Source organism: Ostrea edulis, chromosome 3 (assembly GCF_947568905.1).
Source record: "Ostrea edulis chromosome 3, xbOstEdul1.1, whole genome shotgun sequence".
Classification (NCBI taxonomy): domain Eukaryota; kingdom Metazoa; phylum Mollusca; class Bivalvia; order Ostreida; family Ostreidae; genus Ostrea; species Ostrea edulis.
In genome coordinates, this window is record NC_079166.1 from 59649611 (window position 1) to 59673328 (window position 23718).

The 23718-nt window shown below is 37.0% G+C and overlaps 1 protein-coding gene across 5 annotated transcripts in view; it reads left to right on the forward strand.

Moving 5' to 3' along the window:
- The first annotated feature begins 564 nt into the window (after positions 1–564).
- LOC125673260 (multiple epidermal growth factor-like domains protein 11) overlaps positions 565–23718 on the forward strand; it is a 58711-nt gene continuing 35557 nt past the window's right edge. For all 5 annotated transcript variants that reach the window (XR_007369375.2, XM_048909761.2, XM_048909760.2 and 2 more), the window contains exon 1: positions 565–695. The gene's annotated coding sequence lies outside the window, so the exon portion shown is untranslated. The remainder of the gene's footprint in view (positions 696–23718) is intronic.

Below are 23718 nucleotides of genomic sequence, written 5' to 3' on the forward strand. Positions count from 1 at the left end.
AAGGAACTCAAGCAATGAAGAGGTAGAAAACTTTGCTATTATTCATTTGGGCTATGCAGTGTACATGTAGTAGGTCATCATAAAAGCCAGGCTTTCAGTAATTTAAGTACTTTGATTTTTACCTATATACATTGTCACGTGCATAAGCTTTAACTATTATTATGTAATGATCCAAGTAGTGTTCGATACAAAGAATATGATGACATGACTATAACCAACGTGCAAAATAGGCACCATTTCTTTTAGCGTCCTGTCCAAACAACAAAACTGATATGAAACAGATGATGCAAGATTTTATATAAAAACACACCTTGAAAGTTCCAGTGTTTTATTTGCAAATATTTGCGGTGATAACATCATTTTGAAATTTCGCACATGCAAGAACGAATGCTCATTGAGTTAATGTACAACAAAGAAATAAGATTTTAAACCAGTAATACATCGGTTAAATATTGCACTTCTTTTCATTTATTATGAATATTATCCACAGGACGTATATTTAAATAAAAAGACTGTACACGTTTGTAACTGGGACATATATGGAATGCTATTACGAAATAAAGGACTTTAAAACCTTTAACAACATAGCTTTACTTCCGGGTTGTAGGTTTATCTTGCTCTAGCTGACTTGTTGAATATGTGGTTTCAGACTGTAGCATTGCTGAATGTATCACTAGGGATAAGTCTGTGCTACGGTAAGTAAATCTGTTTTATTGCTTGATTTGTCAAATTATTTTCATTTCCTGCAATCTAATCCTGATATACGGCGGCATAGAAAGGCCAAATTTAAAAAAATGGTATTCGTTCGGACGAATTAGCAATTCGTTCGGACGAATTAGCATTCGTTCGGACGAATTAGCAATTCGTTCGGACGAATTAGCTATTCGTTCGGACGAATTAGCAATCTGTTCGGAAAATAAGTTATTTGTTCGGACGAATAAGTAATTCGTTCAGACTAATTAGCAATTTGTTCGGACAAAATAATTATCTGTTCGGACGAATTAGTAATTCGTTCGGACGAGTTCGGACGGAATAGAAATTCGTTCGGACGATTTATCAATTTGTTCGCACGATATAGAATTTGTTTGGACGAAATACTAATTAGAACTCTTTTGTGTTGAAAAAATGAAAGAAACATAAGATAAAGATGGAATTACTGGAAAAGGTACAGTTCTGCCATTTTCTTGGATTGAATCAAGGTGAAATTTTACATTATTTGGCAGAGTTTAATAACATTGTGATAAGCAAGAGAACACTTAAAAGAGTCGGCCGTCCTTAGGATTTCTATGGCAGATTCTGCCATATTTTTATGGCAGAATCCGCCATGGGCCCCCTGGAGGCCTTCAGGTATGGGGTATGGTATTAGTATGGGTATATATCATTAGGGGACCTTCGTCCGACCTCGGAGGGGGGGTTTCGATTTTCTCCCCCCACCCTCACCCCGGGGGTAGGGCTTTTTAGTTAAAATATAGCCATTTTCAGCCCCCTGAAAAAGATACTAGTTATTATTATTTTTCAACCCAATTTGGTATATGGGGTGACTTGGAGGTAGGCTACCGGACCATGGTCTTGGTTTTTGGAAATTTCCTTACCCGGAGCGGAAATGATCCGGACAAAATCGGAAAAAACTCATGGCGGATTCTGCCATAGGCCCCGTGGAGGCCTTTAACGAGGGTAGTAGGTATTATTATGGGTGTATATCATAAGGGCATCTTAGTCCCACCTCGGAGAGGGGGTTTCCAATTATATGCCCCCACCCCTATCCGGAGGAGAGTCCGGGAAATCCGGAAACCGAGGAAAATATCACTTATTCATTCAGAAAAAGCTTCATAATTATCCGATCAGAAATAGGATTAGATATTCGTGTTTGTCTCGTTAAGACGAAGAAAATGATATAAAGAACTTTGAGATAGGACGATAAATAAAAAAAATATATGCGATGACATATATTTGGCCACGCCCACGGAAAAACTTAAAAATGCACAGTTTTTCGGATGTGAAATCTTTATTTATTACTCGATCTTAAAGTATCTTATACCATCTTATTCGTCTCAATGAGACGAAGAGAATGATGTCAACTTCATTTGGCTAGGTCTATGTATAAGAAAACCACAGCCCCAAAACTTGTATTTTTCACGCGTCGAAAAAACTCTAAGTCCAAAATCACAAGTTTTTGGGAGGTAAAATCTTTATTTATCACCCTAACAATTATTGGATTACATATTCTTTCTCGTCTCGTTAAGACGAAGAAAATGACATAAGATATCATGGGATAGGACCATTAATATAGATTTTGTCCCCGAAAAACCATGTATTTCCTATATAATTCATTGCATATGGTAAAATCTGCCATGAAAATTTTTTTTCTTTATTTATAGGAGTACATCAAAGTTTTTTATATCAATTTGTTCGTCTCACAAAAGGCCCAAATAATATGCAATCAGTTTTGGGTTATCTTGAAAAATATTAATTTTAGGTGGCCATAATTGATTTTGGACTCTAGCGTCCGAAAATCACAAGTTTTTGGGAGGTAAAATCTTTATTTATTACTCGATCATAAAGTATCTTATACCATCTTATTCGTCTCAATGAGACGAAGAGAATGATGTCAACTTCATTTGGCTAGGTCTATGTATAAGAAAACCACAGCCCCAAAACTTGTATTTTTCACGCGTCGAAAATACTCTAAGTCCAAAATCACAAGTTTTTGGGAGGTAAAATCTTTATTTATCACCCTAACAATTATTGGATTACATATTCTTTCTCGTCTCGTTAAGACGAAGAAAATGACATAAGATATCATGGGATAGGACCATTAATATAGATTTTGTCCCCGAAAAACCATGTATTTCCTATATAATTCATTGCATATGGTAAAATCTGCCATGAAAATTTTTTTTCTTTATTTATAGGAGTACATCAAAGTTTTTTATATCAATTTGTTCGTCTCACAAAAGGCCCAAATAATATGCAATCAGTTTTGGGTTATCTTGAAAAATATTAATTTTAGGTGGCCATAATTGATTTTGGACTCTAGCGTCCGAAAATCACAAGTTTTTGGGAGGTAAAATCTTTATTTATTACTCGATCATAAAGTATCTTATACCATCTTATTCGTCTCAATGAGACGAAGAGAATGATGTCAACTTCATTTGGCTAGGTCTATGTATAAGAAAACCACAGCCCCAAAACTTGTATTTTTCACGCGTCGAAAATACTCTAAGTCCAAAATCACAAGTTTTTGGGAGGTAAAATCTTTATTTATCACCCTAACAATTATTGGATTACATATTCTTTCTCGTCTCGTTAAGTCGAAGAAAATGACATAAGATATCATGGGATAGGACCATTAATATAGATTTTGTCCCCGAAAAACCATGTATTTCCTATATAATTCATTGCATATGGTAAAATCTGCCATGAAAATTTTTTTTCTTTATTTATAGGAGTACATCAAAGTTTTTTATATCAATTTGTTCGTCTCACAAAAGGCCCAAATAATATGCAATCAGTTTTGGGTTATCTTGAAAAATATTAATTTTAGGTGGCCATAATTGATTTTGGACTTTAGCTTCCGGAATGCACATATAGCTCAAATAGGAACTTCTTTATATCACTAAGTCTCCTGATAAAGATAGTTTTTCTCCCAATAACTTGTCCTCTGCACCAGTACGCTGGTGTGGGGGACTTTTTTTTTCTCCCAAAAACTTGTCCTCTGCACCAGTACGCTGGTGTGGGGGACTTTTTTTTATCACTCGCTGAAAAATGACTAAGTCCAAATTGTAAAAGGTTTAGGGCATAACATTTTCATTATCCACCCTACATTTATTTTAATTACATATTCTTTCTCGTCTTTTTAAGACGAAAAAAATGATATAAAGCACAATGTCATAGCTCAAGTAATAAAAATTTTGCCACCTGAAATACTTGACATTCCTGTTGTGATTATGTCCCTTTTAGGAGGGTAAATAAGAAAGACCTATTCATGTCCTAAAACTTTATTATTCAGGATATTTAAAAGATCTTTACATCATTTTTTTCGTCTTGGGGAGACGAGAAGGAATATATAATCATATTTTATGTAACATGAATAATAAAAATGTTGACCCCAAATAACCTGATTTGGGACTTAGACTTTTTCCGACGAATGACTGAAAATGCTTTTGGGGGCTCATAATTTTATTTATCAAGCTAGAAATAAGAGCTTGGTATCACCTGGTTCGCCTCATTGAGACGAAGAAAATGATATAAGAAACATTAAGGTGTGATAATAAATAAGGAAATGAGCCCCAAAAAGCATTTTTTATCACTCGCTGTAAAATGACTAAGTCCAAATTGTAAAAGGTTTAGGGCATAAAATTTTCATTTTTCATCCTACATTTATTTTAATTACATATTCTTTCTCGTCTTTTTAAGACGAAAACGATGATATAAAGCACACTCATATAACTTAAGAAATGAAAAGTTGACCCCCAAATATCTATGCATATACTTTGACATTAACAGGTGAAATAAGAAATATCCTATTAAAGTAAAAAAACCTCTATTTTTCAAGTAATGTAATAGATCTTTATACTATCTTTTTCGGCTTGAAAAGACGAGAATGAACATGTAATCAGATCTGCTGTAGCTTGAATATTGAAAATTCTACTCTTGAAAACTTGATTTTGGACTTAGACTTTTTTCGGCAATTAACTTAAAATGCTTTTTGGGACTCATCATCTTATTGATCAAGCTAGAAATATGAACTTGATATAACCTGTTTCGCCTCATTGAGAGGGAAAAAATGATCTAAGAAACATTAAGATGGGATAATAAATAAGGAAATGAGCCCCCAAAAGCATTTTTTATCACTCGCTGTAAAATGACTAAGTCCAAATTGAAAAAGGTTTAGGGCATAAAATTTTCATTATCCACCCTACATTTATTTTAATTACATATTCTTTCTCGTCTTTTCGAGACGAAGAGAATGATATCAAACTCAATATCATAGCTCAATAAATGAAAATATGACTTCCAATAATCTATTAATTTCCTTATAAGAGTATTAGGCTTATGCCTTATAAGGAAATTAGTAGATTTTTGAAAGCCAAATTTTCATTGATTGAGCTATGACATTGAGCTTTATACCATTTTCTTCGTCTCAATGAGGCGAAAAAGAATATGCCATCAAATATTTTTTCCGACCAAAGGGTACCCCCAAACCTAGGCACGGGCCATAACCCTAGCTCTGCGAGATTTAAAATTAGGGTTAGCCCTCAGTCCTGTATTTGTCATCCAAAAAATATTTTGTTACCATAGTCTTTTTCGCCTTTTTGAGACGAAAAGAATGATATCAAACTCAATATCATAGCCCAATAAATGAAAATATGGCTTCCAATAATCTATTAATTTCCTTATAAGAGTATTAGGCTTATGCCTCATAAGGAAATTAGTAGATTTTTGAAAGCCAAATTTTCATTGATTGAGCTATGACATTGAGCTTTATACCATTTTCTTCGTCTCAATGAGGCGAAAAAGAATATGCCATCAAATATTTTTTCCGACCAAAGGGTACCCCCAAACCTAGGCACGGGCCATAACCCTAGCTCTGCGAGATTTAAAATTAGGGTTAGCCCTCAGTCCTGTATTTGTCATCCAAAAAATATTTTGTTACCATAGTCTTTTTCGCCTTTTTGAGACGAAAAGAAGGATATCAAACTCAATATCATAGCTCAATAAATAAAAATATGGCTTCCAATAATCTATTAATTTCCTTATAAGAGTATTAAGGCTTATGCCTTATAAGGAAATTAGTAGATTTTTGAGAGCCAAATTTTCATTGATTGAGCTATGACATTGAGCTTTATACCATTTTCTTCGTCTCAATGAGGCGAAAAAGAATATGCCATCAAATATTTTTTTCGACCAAAGGGTACCCCCAAACCTAGGCACGGGCCATAACCCTAGCTCTGCGAGATTTAAAATTAGGGTTAGCCCTCAGTCCTGTATTTGTCATCCAAAAAATATTTTGTTACCATAGTCTTTCTCGGCTTTTTGAGACGAAAAGAAATATATAATCATATTTTATGTAACATGAATAATAAAGATTTTGACCCCAGATAACCTGATTTGGGACTTAGACTTTTTCAGACAAATGACTGAAAATGCTTTTGGGGGCTCATCATTATATTTATCAAGCTAGAAATATGAACTTGATATAACCTGATTCGCCTCATTGAGACGAAAAAAATGAGATAAGAAACATTAAGGTGTGATAATAAATAAGGAAATGAGCCCCCAAAAGCATTTTTTATCACTCGCTGTAAAATGACTAAGTCCAAATTGTAAAAGGTTTAGGGCATAAAATTTTCATTTTTCATCCTACATTTATTTTAATTACATGTTCTTTCTCGTCTTTTTGAGACGAAGAAAATGATATAAAGCACAATGTCATAGCTCAAGTAATAAGATTTTTACTCCCTGAAATGCTTGACATTCCTATTGAGATCATGTCCCTTTTAGGAGGGTAAATAACAAAGACATATTCATGTCCTAAAACTTTATTATTCAGGATATTTAAAAGATCTTTACATCATTGTTTTCGTCTTGAGGAGACGAGAAGGAATATATAATCATATTTTATGTAACATGAATAATAAAAATTTTGACCCCAGATAACCTGATTTGGGACTTAGACTTTTTCCGACGAATGACTGAAAATGCTTTTGGGGGCTCATAATTTTATTTATCAAGCTAGAAATAAGAACTTGGTATCACCTGGTTCGCCTCATTGAGACGAAAAAAATGAGATAAGAAACATTAAGGTGTGATAATAAATAAGGAAATGAGCCCCCAAAAGCATTTTTTATCACTCGCTGTAAAATGACTAAGTCCAAATTGTAAAAGGTTTAGGGCATAAAATTTTCATTTTTCATCCTACATTTATTTTAATTACATGTTCTTTCTCGTCTTTTTGAGACGAAGAAAATGATATAAAGCACAATGTCATAGCTCAAGTAATAAGATTTTTACTCCCTGAAATGCTTGACATTCCTATTGAGATCATGTCCCTTTTAGGAGGGTAAATAACAAAGACATATTCATGTCCTAAAACTTTATTATTCAGGATATTTAAAAGATCTTTACATCATTGTTTTCGTCTTGAGGAGACGAGAAGGAATATATAATCATATTTTATGTAACATGAATAATAAATATTTTGACCCCAGATAACCTGATTTGGGACTTAGACTTTTTCCGACGAATGACTGAAAATGCTTTTGGGGGCTCATAATTTTATTTATCAAGCTAGAAATAAGAACTTGGTATCACCTGGTTCGCCTCATTGAGACGAAAAAAATGAGATAAGAAACATTAAGGTGTGATAATAAATAAGGAAATGAGCCCCCAAAAGCATTTTTTATCACTCGCTGTAAAATGACTAAGTCCAAATTGTAAAAGGTTTAGGGCATAAAATTTTCATTTTTCATCCTACATTCATTTTAATTACATGTTCTTTCTCGTCTTTTTGAGACGAAGAAAATGATATAAAGCACAATGTCATAGCTCAAGTAATAAGATTTTTACTCCCTGAAATGCTTGACATTCCTATTGAGATCATGTCCCTTTTAGGAGGGTAAATAACAAAGACATATTCATGTCCTAAAACTTTATTATTCAGGATATTTAAAAGATCTTTACATCATTGTTTTCGTCTTGAGGAGACGAGAAGGAATATATAATCATATTTTATGTAACATGAATAATAAAAATTTTGACCCCAGATAACCTGATTTGGGACTTAGACTTTTTCCGACGAATGACTGAAAATGCTTTTGGGGGCTCATAATTTTATTTATCAAGCTAGAAATAAGAACTTGGTATCACCTGGTTCGCCTCATTGAGACGAAAAAAATGAGATAAGAAACATTAAGGTGTGATAATAAATAAGGAAATGAACCCCCAAAAGCATTTTTTATCACTCGCTGTAAAATGACTAAGTCCAAATTGTAAAAGGTTTAGGGCATAAAATTTTCATTTTTCATCCTACATTTATTTTAATTACATGTTCTTTCTCGTCTTTTTGAGACGAAGAAAATGATATAAAGCACAATGTCATAGCTCAAGTAATAAGATTTTTACTCCCTGAAATGCTTGACATTCCTATTGAGATCATGTCCCTTTTAGGAGGGTAAATAACAAAGACATATTCATGTCCTAAAACTTTATTATTCAGGATATTTAAAAGATCTTTACATCATTGTTTTCGTCTTGAGGAGACGAGAAGGAATATATAATCATATTTTATGTAACATGAATAATAAATATTTTGACCCCAGATAACCTGATTTGGGACTTAGACTTTTTCCGACGAATGACTGAAAATGCTTTTGGGGGCTCATAATTTTATTTATCAAGCTAGAAATAAGAACTTGGTATCACCTGGTTCGCCTCATTGAGACGAAAAAAATGAGATAAGAAACATTAAGGTGTGATAATAAATAAGGAAATGAGCCCCCAAAAGCATTTTTTATCACTCGCTGTAAAATGACTAAGTCCAAATTGTAAAAGGTTTAGGGCATAAAATTTTCATTTTTCATCCTACATTTATTTTAATTACATGTTCTTTCTCGTCTTTTTGAGACGAAGAAAATGATATAAAGCACAATGTCATAGCTCAAGTAATAAAAATTTTGCCACCTGAAATACTTGACATTCCTATTGAGATTATGTCCCTTTTAAGAGGGTAAATAAGAAAAACATATTCATGTCCTAAAACTTTATTATTCAGGATATTTAAAAGATCTTTACATCATTTTTTTCGTCTTGAAGAGACGAGAAAGAATATATAATCATATTTTATGTAACATGAATAATAGAAATGTTGACCCCATATAACCTGATTTGGGACTTAGACTTTTTCCGACGAATGACTGAAAATGCTTTTGGGGGCTCATCATTATATTTATCAAGCTAGAAATAAGACCCTGATATCACCTGATTCGCCTCATTGAGACGAAAACAATGATATAAGAAACATTAAGGTGTGACAATAAATAAGGAAATCAGCCCCAAAAAGCATTTTTTATCACTCGCTGTAAAATGACTAAGTCCAAATTGTAAAAGGTTTGAGGCATAAAATTTTCATTATCCACCCTACATATTTTTTAATTACATATTCTTTCTCGTCTCAATGAGACAAAGAAAATGATGTAAAGCACACTGTTGTAGGTCGAGTATAAATGACATGAAGCCCCTGAAGGGACTAATTTCTACTTGACAAAAAGTCTAAGTCCAATTCCTAAAGTTTTCAGTCAATAACTTTTTTATTTTTGGAGCCACTAAAATTATAATTACATATTCTTTCTCGTCTCGTCGAGACGAACAATTTAATGTATAGATATCTGGGTTTTGGATTGGGAAACCTGGAGTCGGCCTCAACTATGGCAGAATCTGCCATGAAAAAAAAACTGACTCCAGGTTTCCGACACATGTTGAGAGCTGGAACTTTTATTTATAAAGCTATGAATTTGATATTGATATCATTTTTCTCGTCTTCTCACGTGTAATAAAATGATATAAAGAACTTTAACATACCTTAATAAATAAAAAATTCGATTTTTGACAGGAGGATATTCTGCTAGGAACGATAAAAATGACTACTTATTTGCCTGTGAAATTCTTATTTATTGTTCAATTTCCTTGTGTTTGATATCATTGTCTTCGTCTCGTTGAGACGAGAAAAATGGTGTAAGAAACAATGCTGTAGTGTGTATAATAAGACAATCACCCCCTATAAGGATTGCATTTTACTCGTCGACAAAAAGTCTAAGTCCAATTCCTAAAGTTTTCAGTCAATAACTTTTTTATTTTTTGAGCCACCAAAATTCTGATTACATATTCTTTCTCGTCTCGTCGAGACAAACAATTTAATGTATAGATATCTGGGTTTTGGATTGGGAAACCTGGAGTCGGCCTCAACTATGGCAGAATCTGCCATGGAAAAAAAACCGACTCCAGGTTTCCGACACATGTTGAGAGCTGGAACTTTTATTTATAAAGCTATGAATTTGATATTGATATCATTTTTCTCGTCTTCTCACGTGTAATAAAATGATATAAAGAACTTTAACATACTTTAATAAATAAAAAATTCGATTTTTGACAGAATATTCTGCTAGGAACGATAAAAATGACTACCTATTTGCCTGTGAAATTCTTATTTATTGTTCAATTTCCTTGTGTTTGATATCATTGTCTTCGTCTCGTTGAGACGAGAAAAATGGTGTAAGAAACAATGCTGTAGTGTGTATAATAAGACAATCACCCCCTATAAGGATTGCATTTTACTCGTCGACAAAAAGTCTAAGTCCAATTCCTAAAGTTTTCAGTCAATAACTTTTTTATTTTTTGAGCCACCAAAATTCTGATTACATATTCTTTCTCGTCTCGTCGAGACAAACAATTTAATGTATAGATATCTGGGTTTTGGATTGGGAAACCTGGAGTCGGCCTCAACTATGGCAGAATCTGCCATGAAAAAAAAACCGACTCCAGGTTTCCGACACATGTTGAGAGCTGGAAATTTTATTTATAAAGCTATGAATTTGATATTGATATCATTTTTCTCGTCTTCTCACGTGTAATAAAATGATATAAAGAACTTTAACATACTTTAATAAATAAAAAATTCGATTTTTGACAGGAGGATATTCTGCTAGGAACGATAAAAATGACTACCTATTTGCCTGTGAAATTCTTATTTATTGTTCAATTTCCTTGTGTTTGATACCATTGTCTTCGTCTCTTTCAGACGAGAAAAATGGTGTAAGAAACAATGCTGTAGTGTGTATAATAAGACAATCACCCCCTATAAGGATTGCATTTTACTCGTCGACAAAAAGTCTAAGTCCAATTCCTAAAGTTTTCAGTCAATAACTTTTTTATTTTTTGAGCCACCAAAATTCTGATTACATATTCTTTCTCGTCTCGTCGAGACGAACAATTTAATGTATAGATATCTGGGTTTTGGATTGGGAAACCTGGAGTCGGCCTCAACTATGGCAGAATCTGCCATGAAAAAAAAACCGACTCCAGGTTTCCGACACATGTTGAGAGCTGGAACTTTTATTTTTAAAGCTATAATTATGATATTGATATCATTTTTCTCGTCTTCTCACGTGGAATAAAATGATATAAAGAACTTAAACATACCTTGATAAATAAAAAATTCGATTTTTCAGTGGGGATAGTCTACCCCTCTCAATAAAAAGATGAATAGAAATATGTGAAGCTATATATTATTCTAGCTATTTAATCTAAAAAGTATTTCGTACTGTTTTCCATGATATAAAAGAGGACATGTGCTTTAGAATAAAAGTTTACCACTGGATTACCTGGCACGTGCCTGCATGAGGTGGATTTACCTGGAATACACAAGGGCGCGTGCCTCAGAATAAACAACGCTACCTGTAAATTACCTGGCACGTGCCAAGATCGTCCCGCTCGTGCCTAGATGAGGAAACACTTTTTACAGTATCATTAATATACCAATTCAATCGAATATAGAATTAAATTTTTGTTAATAATACAAATACACCTACAATACGAAAAACGCAGTAGACCACTGAGAGATCAGCGCTCCCCTCGACGGCCGCCCTGCTCCTCGGCAGATGATGTCTGATTTTGCTGCTGCCGAGAAAGCGAGCTGTCCTCCACGGTCGCCCCCCTCCTCGCCTCGGCAGATGATGTTTCTCTGATTTTGCTGCTGCCGAGAAAGCGAACTGTCCTCAACGGTCGCTCCCCTCCTCGCCTCGGCAAATGATGTCTCTGATTTTGCTGCTGCCGAGAAAACGAGCTGTCCTCGATGGCCGCTCCGCTCCTCCCTATGACCCTAAAGAGGCAGCCAAAAAACCAACCAAATATGCTACCCTGCTTAGAATTTAATGCTCTTTACAACCAAAATATCAGCATTGCTCTATCTAGATCCGTATAGGCACCCCGACGCGAATGCGCCCCACCCCCCGCAGCCCAGGAAGCGAATTTCGGTATTTTCGGTAGATATGGCAAATTGGACGGTCATTTCTTCCTCGGAGAGTTAGATCATCGAATTTAATTTATTTTTCCCACATAGATACATTCTTTATGAATCTTTTGGTGCATAGAACATGTCTTTAACTACCGCGGTAGTCCCCGTAGAGCTAAAATATGGAGGGCTACCCCTTCTGCTCTGTTTAGAGTCTCTATAGAGACGCACTCTCTCTGGCCCCGTAAGGGCTGTAAAAAACAACCCAATATGCTACCCTGCTTAGAATTTAATGCTCTTTCTAATAAAAATATCAGCAGTGCTTTATCTAGCTCCGTATAGGCACCCCGGAGCGAATGCGGGACCCCCGCGGACCTGGAAAGCATTTTCCGTATTTTCGGTAGATGCGGCAAATTGGACGGTGATTTCTTCCTCGTAGAGTTAATTAATCGACTTAAATTTATTTTTCCCAAATAGATACATTCTTAATAATTCTTTTGGTGGGTAGAACATGTCTATACCTACCTATGTAGTCCCCGTAGAGCTAAAATACAGAGGCCTACCCCTTTTATATGGAAATCCGCCTTGGAGTCTTCATAGAGCCGCCCTTTCTATGGCCCTAAAGGGGCTTCAAAAAAACAATCGAACATGGTACCCTGCTTAGAATTTAATGCCCTTTCTAACAAAAATATCAGCAGTGCTCTATCTAGCTCCGTATAGGCACCCCGGAGCGAATGCGGGACCCCCGCGGACCTGGAAAGCATTTTCCGTATTTTCAGTAGATGCGGCAAATTGGACGGCCATTTCTTCGTCGGAGGGTTATTTGATCGACTTTAATTTATTTTTCCCAAATAGATACAATCTTTAGAAATCTTTTGGTAGGTAGAACATGTCCCTATCTACCCGAGTAGTCCGCGTAGAGCTAAAATACAGAGGCCTACCCCTTTCATATGGAAATCCCCTTTGGAGTCTTTATAGAGCCGTCCTCTCTGTGGCCCTAAAGGGGCTGAAAAAGACAATCAAACATAGTACCCTGCTTAGAATTTAATGCTCTTTCTAACAAAAATATCGGCGTGGCTCTATCTAGCTCCGTATAGGCACCTCGAGGCGAATGCAGGACCCCTGCGGCCCACAACGCGAATTTCGCTATTTTCAGCAAATGCGGCAAATTGGACGGCTTTTTCTTCCTCGTAGAGTTAATTAATCGACTTCAATTTTTTTTTCCCAAATAGATATATTCTTTATGATTCTTTTGGTGGGTATAACATGACCGTACCTACCTATGTAGTCCCCGTAGAGCTAAAATACCGAGGGCTACCCCATTCATACGGAAATCCGCTTTAGAGTCTTTATAGAGCCGCTCTCTCTGTGGCCCTGAAGGGGCTGAAAAACACAATCGAACATGGTACCCAGCTTAGAATTTAATGTTCTTTCTAACAAAAATATCGGCATGGCTCTATCTAGCTCCGTATAGGCACCTCGAGGCGAATGCGGGACCCCCTGCAGCCCAGAACGCAAATTTCGTTATTTTCAGTGAATGCGGCAAATTGGACGGCTTTTTCTTCCTCGTAGAGTTAATTAATCGACTTTAATTTTTTTTCCCCAAATAGATACATTCTTTATAATTCTTTTGGTGGGTAGAACATGTCTATACATACCTATGTAGTCGCCGTAGAGCTAAAATACCGAGGGCTACCCCTTTCATATAGAAATCCGCTTTAGAGTCTTCATAGAGCCGCCCTTTCTATGGCCCTAAAGGGGCTTCAAAAAAGCAATCGAACATGGTACCCAGCTTAGAATTTAATGCCCTTTCTAACAAAAATATCAGCAGTGCTCTATCTAGCTCCGTATAGGCACCCCGACGCGAATGCGGGACCCCCGCGGACCTGGAAAGTATTTTCCGTATTTTCGGTAGATGCGGCAAATTGGACGGCCATTTCTTCGTCGGAGGGTTATTTGATCGACTTTAATTTATTTTTCCCAAAGAGATACAATCTTTAGAAATCTTTTGGTAGGTAGAACATGTCCCTACCTACCTGAGTAGTCCCCGTAGAGCTAAAATACAGAGGCCTACTCCTTTCATATGGAAATCTGCCTTGGAGTCTTTATAGAGCCGTCCTCTCTGTGGCCCTTAAGGGGCTAAAAAAGACAATCGAACATGGTACCCTGCTTAGAATTTCATGCTCTTTCTAACAAAAATATCAGCAGTGCTCTATCTAGCTCCGTATAGGCACCCCGGCGCGAATGCGGGACCCCCGCGGACCTGGAAAGCATTTTCCGTATTTTCGGTAGATGCGGCAAATTGGACGGTGATTTCTGTCTCGGAGGGTTAATTAATCGATTTTAATTTATTTTTCCCAAATAGATACATTTCTTTAGAGTATTTTGAGGGGTAGAACATGTCTATACTTTCTAGGGTAGTCCCCGTAGAGCTAAAATACCGAGGGCTACCCCTTTCATATAGAAATCCGCTTTAGAGTCTATATAGAGCCGCCCTTTCTATGGCCCTAAAGGGGCTTCGAAAAACAATCCAACATGGTACCCTGCTTAGAATTTAATGCTCTTTCTAACAAAAATATCAGCAGTGCTCTATCTAGCTCCGTATAGGCACCTCGAGGGGAATGCGGGACCCCCTGCGTGCCAGAGCGCGAATTTCGCTATTTTCAGTAAATGCTGCAAATTGGACGGCCATTTCTTCCCCGGAGAGTTAATTAATCGACTTTAATTTATTTTTCCCAAATAGATACAATCTTTAGAAATCGTTTGGTAGGTAGAACATGTCCCTACCTACCTGAGTAGTCCCCATAGAGCTAAAATACCGAGGGCTACCCCTTTCATATAGAAATCCGCTTTAGAGTCTTTATAGAGCCGCACTTTCTATGGCCCTAAAGGGGCTTCAAAAAAACAATCGAACGTGGTACCCTGCTTAGAATTTCATGCTCTTTCTAACAAAAATATCAGCAGTGCTCTATCTAGCTCCGTATAGGCACCCCGGCGCGAATGCGGGACCCCCGTGGACCTGGAAAGCATTTTCCGTATTTTCGGTAGATGCGGCAAATTGGACGGCCATTTTTCGTCGGAGGGTTATTTAATCGACTTTAATTTATTTTTCCCAAATAAATACAATCTTTAGAAATCTTTTGGTAGGTAGAACATGTCCCTACCTACCTGAGTAGTCCGCGTAGAGCTAAAATACAGAGGCCTACCCCTGTCATATGGAAAGGGGCCTTGGAGTCTTTATAGAGCCGCCCTTTCTATGGCCCTAAAGGGGCTTCAAGAAACAATCGAACATGGTACCCTGCTTAGAATTTAATGCTCTTTACAACAAAAATATCGGCGTGGCTCTATCTAGCTCCGTATAGGCACCTCGAAGCGAATGCGGGACCCCCTGCGGCCCAGAACGCGAATTTCGCTATTTTCAGTAAATGCGGCAAATTGGACGGCTTTTTCTTCCTCGTAGACTTAATTAATCGACTTTAATTTCTTTTTCCTAAATAGATACATTCTTTATGATTCTTTTGGTGGGTGGAACATGTCTATACATACCTATGCAGTCGCAGTAGAGCTAAAATACCGAGGGCTACCCCTTTCATATAGAAATCCGCCTTGGGGTCTTTATAGAGCCGTCCTCTCTGTGGCGCTAAGGGGGCTAAAAAAGACAATCGAACATGGTACTCTGCTTAGAATTTAATGCTCTTTACAACAAAAATATCGGCGTGGCTCTATCTAGCTCCGTATAGGCACCTCGAGGGGAATGCGGGACCCCCTGCGTCCCAGAGCGCGAATTTCGCTATTTTCAGTAAATGCGGCAAATTGGACGGCCATTTCTTCTCCGGAGAGTTAATTAATCGACTTTAATTTATTTTTTCCAAATAGATACAATCTTTAGAAATCGTTTGGTAGGTAGAACATGTCCCTACCTACCTGAGTAGTCCCCGTAGAGCTAAAATACCGAGGGCTACCCCTTTCATATAGAAATCCGCTTTAGAGTCTTTATAGAGCCGCCCTTTCTATGGCCCTAAAGGGGCTTCGAAAAACAATCGAACATGGTACCCTGCTTAGAATTTAATGCTCTTTACAACAAAAATATCGGCGTGGCTCTATCTAGCTCCGTATAGGCACCTCGAAGCGAATGCGGGACCCCCTGCGGCCCAGAACGCGAATTTCGCTATTTTCAGCAAATGCGGCAAATTGGACGGCTTTTTCTTCCTCGTAGACTTAATTAATCGACTTTAATTTCTTTTTCCTAAATAGATATATTCTTTATAATTCTTTTGGTGGGTGGAACATGTCTATACATACCTATGCAGTCGCCGTAGAGCTAAAACACCGAGGGCTACCCCTTTCATATAGAAATCCGCCTTGGGGTCTTTATAAAGCCGTCCTCTCTGTGGCCCTAAGGGGGCTAAAGAAGACAATCGAACATGGTACCCTGCTTAGAATTTAATGCTCTTTACAACAAAAATATCGGTGTGGCTCTATCTAGCTCCGTATAGGCACCCCGGAGCGAATGCGGGACCCCCGCGGACCTGGAAAGCATTTTCCGTATTTTCGATAGATGCGGCAAATTGGACGGTGATTTCTGCCTCGGAGGATTAATTAATCGACTTTAATTTATTTTTCCCAAATAGATACATTCTTTTAGAGTATTTTGAGGGGTAGAACATGTCTATACTTACTAGGGTAGTCCCTGTAGAGCTAAAATACCGAGGGATACCCCTTTCATATAGAAATCCGCTTTAGAGTTTATATAGAGCCGCCCTTTCTATGGCCCTAAAGGGGCTTCAAAAAAACAATCCAACATGGTACCCTGCTTAGAATTTCATGCTCTTTCTAACAAAAATATCAGCAGTGCTCTATCTAGCTCCGTATAGGCACCCCGGAGCGAATGCGGGACCCCCGCGGACCTGGAAAGCATTTTCCGTATTTTCGATAGATGCGACAAATTGGACGGTGATTTCTGCCTCGGAGGATTAATTAATCGACTTTAATTTATTTTTCCCAAATAGATACATTCTTTTAGAGTATTTTGAGGGGTAGAACATGTCTATACTTACTAAGGTAGTCCCCGTAGAGCTAAAATACCGAGGGCTACCCCATTCATATGGAAATCCGCTTAAAAGTCTATATAGAGCCGCCCTTTCTATGGCCCTAAAGGGGCTTCGAAAAACAATGCAACATGGTACCCTGCTTAGAATTTCATGCTCTTTCTAACAAAAATATCAGCAGTGCTCTATCTAGCTCCGTATAGGCACCCCGGAGCGAATGCTGGACCCCCGCGGACCTGGAAAGCATTTTCCGTATTTTCGGTAGATGCGGCAAATTGGACGGTGATTTCTGCCTCGGAGGATTAATTAATCGACTTTAATTTATTTTTCCCAAATAGATACATTCTGTTAGAGTATTTTGAGGGGTAGAACATGTCTATACTTACTGGAATAGTCCCCGTAGAGCTAAAATACCGAGGGCTACCCTTTTCATATAGAAATCCGCTTTAGAGTCTATATAGAGCCGCCCTTTCTATGGCCCTAAAGGGGCTTCAAAAAAACAATCCAACATGGTACCCTGCTTAGAATTTCATGCTCTTTCTAACAAAAATATCAGCATTGCTCTATCTAGCTCCGTATAGGCACCCCAGAGCGAATGCGGGACCCCCGCGGACCTGGAAAGCATTTTCCGTATTTTCGGTAGATGCGGCATATTGGACGGTGATTTCTACCTCGGAGGGTTAATTAATCGACATTAATTTAGTTTTAGCAAATAGATACATTCTTTCAGAGTATTTTGAGGGGTAGAACATGTCTCTACCTTCCTGGGTAATCTCCCTAGAGCTAAAATACCGGGGTACCCATAAACATTTTTTCATTGAATTTTTGATGTATTCGCTATTTTGAACGGCAGTTAAACTTTTATTTCTTATAAGTAGTCTTTGAAATTCTCTTAATCTTTTCACATGTTTCCTGTCTCTTGATTAATATCAAAACATTATTAGTAATTACATTAATGAACCTTTTAACTCGTGTCAAAAATGCGAAAAAAATCCTTTTGGTCAATATCGCCGTTAATTTGTCCCCTTTTCCGGGCGTCTGCGATTTCTTAATTTTAATAGTAAAATAAAGTTTAGAACTGCTATTTAGTAGTAAATGGGGTGCTCTTTCCATTAGAATTTTCAAAATGACGATATCTTAATTGGTATGGGTACCAGAAGGGATTAAATATGGCACAGAGCCGGAATTCCGCGGCTATTCGTTTTTGCGATTTGTTCGCTGTAATGAATTTCAATTTGTGCCTCCATTTCTTAACCGATTTTCAAAATTTTTTTTTCCCCACAAACATACATTATTGGGCTATAATTGTATGCTATTTGTTTCCAATATGATATCAAACATCGGACAAAGAGCAGATTTATATAGGACACTTCCGTTAATTTTTCGAAAATTTCCATTTTCAATCCTTTATAAAATATTCATTTATCAATGGAATTATACAAACTTGGTGTCTAATTGTAGGTATTGACAAGGCCTTTCCATTGATATAACACTCAATAAAATCCAAGCATCCTAGCTCAAATTATAAGCGGTCAAAATAATTACCGGAAAAAAAAATTGGGGGTGGTCTACAGAAAACAGTCGGAAGGGGGTAGGCCTCAAAATGATATCGCCTTACAATTTTAATGCAACGTTACCTAATAAATTTGGAAACTTTTGATACTAGGTAGATCATTTTTGGGGCCTATTGAACGGAGATATACGCGCGCGAAAACGGACAAATTTTTGAAAATTAATTTTCGTGCGGAAGCCCCGATATCACGCGCTCTGGGTATCGTATTTATGCATAGAAATAAACAAACTTGGTATCAATCGATAGGTATTGAATAGATCTACATCATTATCGAAAAAAAAATATAAAATGTTGCATGCAAAGTTGACCAAGGTCCGCCAAAAGCCGAAAATTTCAAAAAAAAACGGGGTAGGGCTAAGAAAACAGTTAGCAAAAAATAGGCCTCAAAAAGATATCGCCTTCAAATTTTAACATAAAATGTCCGAAGGATGTACCTAGACAGGAAAATAGGTGCCAATGTTCTGTCGCATCCGATACCTGAGATACAGCCACTCAAAGTGACATCGATATGAAATTTTTCGGTTTTCGTACAAATTCGGACTTTGCGGTCCTATAACTTCCGTATTTATTATTCGATCTTTACAAACTTGGTGTTGCTAGATAGGTATTGAACATATCTATCCATTGATATAAAGTTTTTAATTGTACTATACCAAATAAAAATGTTATGGGGGGTCAAAAGTGAAATTTTTAAAAAAAAAAAGGAGGGTGGCTGTAAAAAAGACCTGGCCTCCCCTCGAAATACCCAAAATATTTAATGTAACTTTTTTTTAATCTATAGTACACATAACTACCTACGTTTTGACACCGAGTTTGTTAAAATATCACGCGGAATAAATTTTTTACGGCCGATTTAAGTTGGTAAGGTTTGTTAAAGAAAATTTGAAAAATGGCCCCCCACCCCCAAAATCTTAAGAATTTTAAAAAATTTTTTTTTTATCATAAACGTGTTCTAGAAGCTCAAACCTACCTGCTGGTTTAAAAATTAATGTGATCAAGTCGGGCTCAATTTCAAGGACGGCCTGTTGAGTCCTTTCTTCCACTCAACTGTTTAGAAGAAAGCACTGTTTAGAAGAAAGCAATATATATAGAAGTGGCTTTATTCATTGAAGGAAAAATAGAGACATCAGACAAACTTCATGGATAGAAATGAATGCATCTTCAATGTATACAGTCCGGGTATACCGTGACACAATAAAATATTGTATTGTACATTAAGCGTTTAAAACACCAAAGTAGAGATCGCGAGATTGTAAGATGTAAATAAAAAAAATAAAAAAATAAAAAAAATAAAAAAATTAGAGTGTAAAAATAATAGGCCAGCGTTGAGAATGTGGGAGACCTCGCACTTTCAACCCTCGCCTTTTATTTTTTACTCTCTGTTTTTGACTTTAGAAAAAATAGTTAGCATTTCGTGTATTTTTAACGCATTTGTAAACCTTTGCTAAGTTTATAATACCCGTCCTTTACATTATTGCAGAAATCAATAAATTTTGTAAGTAACATCCTCATAAAAGTAGGTTTTTTTTTTTAGATTATTAATTTCTTTGACGAGCCTGCCCCCTTACAATTTCCAAAGTTTATTTTTATTATATGGCTAGACTTCTTTCTATACGCATCAGAACTCAAGAGCTTCCGGGGGCTTCGCTTCCTGGGCCACCACTAAGGTTTTGCTCTGAATATAATGGGGGCCTTAAGGCGGTTTCCACACCTCAACCTCTTTCATATATATTCTTGGCTGTATCCTCTTTCAATCAAAAAATCCGTGACAATTATATGCTACTACCATCATCACGATTACTCTCCGCCATTGTTTGGCAAACACAGTTATAAATAGCCATTCGTCCGAACGAAAAACGTTTTTTGTCCGGACAAAAAATAGTTTTTGCTCGAAAGATTTCTTTTTTGTCCAAACAAAAAAATTCCTTGTTCGGACAAAAAAGCTTTTCGATAGTACAAAATGATATATGCTGAATTTCAGGGACATTTTCATCGTGTCTTTATGGGAGTTTTGTAGATATAGGCATACATACATATACAGCGATCTATAAGCTTGTAAGGAGGGTTGGCAGCGGATACTCGTCTGGGGACGTAGCAACAGGGAGGGAGGGAGGGAGCGGAAGGACCTGGTCCCCTCCCTACTTTTTTTTTTCAAAAACCCTCCCTTTTTTCTTTTTACATGTTAAAATTCGTTTTGGTCCGGCTGCCCCCCCCCCTCCTTTTTGACTGGCTCCCAGATTCCCCCTTTCACAAACGATGGTACGCACCTAGCTGCTCGTGTCCCCTTAACACTTTCAAAAGTAGGAGGTGGGGACAAGAGTATGTTTGTGCCCCCTTCTTACACTTCTGGGATCCCAAACGAGATCTTCATCTTTATAATAAATGTTGTTTCATAACACCCCCCCCCCTTTAATTCTAGAGTTAGAAACTCCTGTTTTAAAATTGTTATTTGCTATAGAGAAAGGTAAGCCTACTAGTATACCATAAGCTTGCTATAAAATTTAGATATCCAGTTCACAAAACTTTGGTAAGTTCGAAGTATGATTGGCGCATACTATTGTCGTCCTATACAAAAAATATTTCCTTATTGAATGTGTTATACTCCGTTGTACAGAAAATTTTCATTTAATATACTTTTGCCCGGGGAGGTGGGGGGGGGGGGAGTTGAGGCCTACCTCAAACTTTTAAGACTGAACAATGTGTAGGGATTCCCACCATTTTTAGCTTGTTATTTCAGGGGTTGGGGTTGAGGGGGGTGGGGTGGGGGTGGGGGGGGGGTGATTATGTAGTTTACCGTATCTTCATGATGTTTATATGGAACATTTTGGAATTGAATCCCATTTTAGCATGTGCCACATTTTAAGTTTTGTGCTCCCCTACCTACACTTTACGATCTTTAACTACGGCATTGGCGTTGCCTTATACATGTATCTAATACCAAATTCGTCCGAACAAATTGCTAACTCGTCCGAACGAATACTAATTTGTCCGAACAAATAGCTAATTCGTCCGAACTAATTGCTAATTTGCCCGAACGAATTACTAATTTATCCGGACGAATTTTTATTTCGTCCGAACAAATAGCTAATTCGTCCAAACGAATTGTTAATTCGTCCGAACGAATTCTTATTTTGTCCGAACAAATCGCTAATTCGTCCGAACGAATAATATATTTTTTTACTTGGCCTTTCTACGCCGCCGTACTGATGCACATATTTTCCTTCAGGAAATTTGTGTTGATGTATGCGCAGGTATACTGCCAAGTAACAATTGCTGGTCATTTGACAAACACTTTCAAAAAAAAAAAAATTTAAAAGCGATGTCCTGACAGATATTTCATGTTTTGGGGAATTATTTTAAGGTGATTACGCATTACAGTGAAACTTCTCCAAACCGGCCCTCAGAAAACCGGTTCTCCCTGAATATCGGCCGATTTTCAAAGTCCTCGCAGAAATCTTAACATTTCCTTACAAAGAAAGTCTTACAATACCGGCCAACCCTGAAAACCGGACATCAGCCACTTTTTAAAGTACACTTGTTAACAAACATGTGTAATTTACTCTTATAAGGTTTTGAAGACTAGAACAGTTTGGCCAGAGGGTGATCAAAATCGGCCAGGTGCGCAAATTGTCTGACCAACCGGCCAGGTGGGAAATTATCTACCGGAGGTGTGAAAAACACAAGTGGTCTCCCTCATTTATATTGTTTACCTGTGCTATCATGGGTATTAAGTGACACTTGGCTAATCCAAGCGACCCTTCTAAATTCTGTACAATGTGTAAAAACAGTTAGGAACATATTGAATGAATAAGTATTAAACGCCATATTGTTGCACCATATTATCGCATGGATATAAGCGGTAGTTGATAAAGAACAAACCCATGACTGTTAATGATAATCTTTAAATGATAAATCAATTTTCTTGGTTTCCATAGACTTAAAATTCCTTTAAAATATTCAAATTAAAATTTCATATTTACTACTGTACTTTATAAAAACGTCAAAACAAATTTGTTAATGATATAAACGATGAATCTAAAGAGGGTGTTTATAGGTAAGAGGAATTTCAATAATAGGCTTTTGTGTTTTCTTTCAGTATCCTGTTACAGATATTCAGTTTAAAATTAGATGATTTCAGCGAGAATTTATAATTATCTGCAGGTGGAAACGGACTAATTTGATCTCTACCGATAATTTATCATAGATCACCAGAACAAAGTGAACAGTACCTACTTTGACAATATTGAGATCAAATGTCTCTAAATGCTAAATTCTCGGTAAACCGGCCATCTCTATAAACCGACTGTTTTTATCGGTCCGAAAGCCGGTCGGTTTAGAGAAGTTTCACTGTATTTAGGATGTATTTTATTCACTCCATTTTATTGAACTCGTTGAGATGTAATCTTTTGTACCTGTATCAACTATCTAATGTATACATATATAAATATCTCACAAGTGGTTATCTCAAAAGCTCACAGAAGATAAAAACTAATTATTCAAAACGACTTATCAGGGTGATCGGTGAAGATATCTTGGATAAAATATTGGTTCTGCACAAAAATAATTTCATTCTAGAATGGGGGGGGTGGGGGGGGGGGGGGGTTTACATGCATATACATAAGATCTATACAAGCTATTCCAACTCCAGGTGCCTATGGTTGTGTACACGTGTGTACGTGTACATGTACATGTATATGTATCCTTTGAATTTGAAAGGTCCACGCAACTGTTATATAGAATTCGCAGAAACTGCAACTTCAAAGACACCGACTTGTCTAGGCCCACGCTAAAACGTGAATTTTCAGTCCGCGGGGCCCTGTGTTTTTTATCTGTACTGTATTTTGATCGGTGATATTCTGTCAGCATGTAGGGGTTTTTGAATGTGTGAACTATCGCTTTTGACATTTGATTGTATTTCTAATGATCGTTTAGTTATTTTTCAATCTACATATTAACCGCTGCGGTGGCCGAGAGGTTAGAGCGTTCGCTTCGCATGCAGGAGGCCGGGGTTCGAATCTCTTTAAAACAGGTAGTGACAGTTCCATCGCCAAACGCTCGGCATCAGTTGCGAATGCTGAGATGACCTTAAA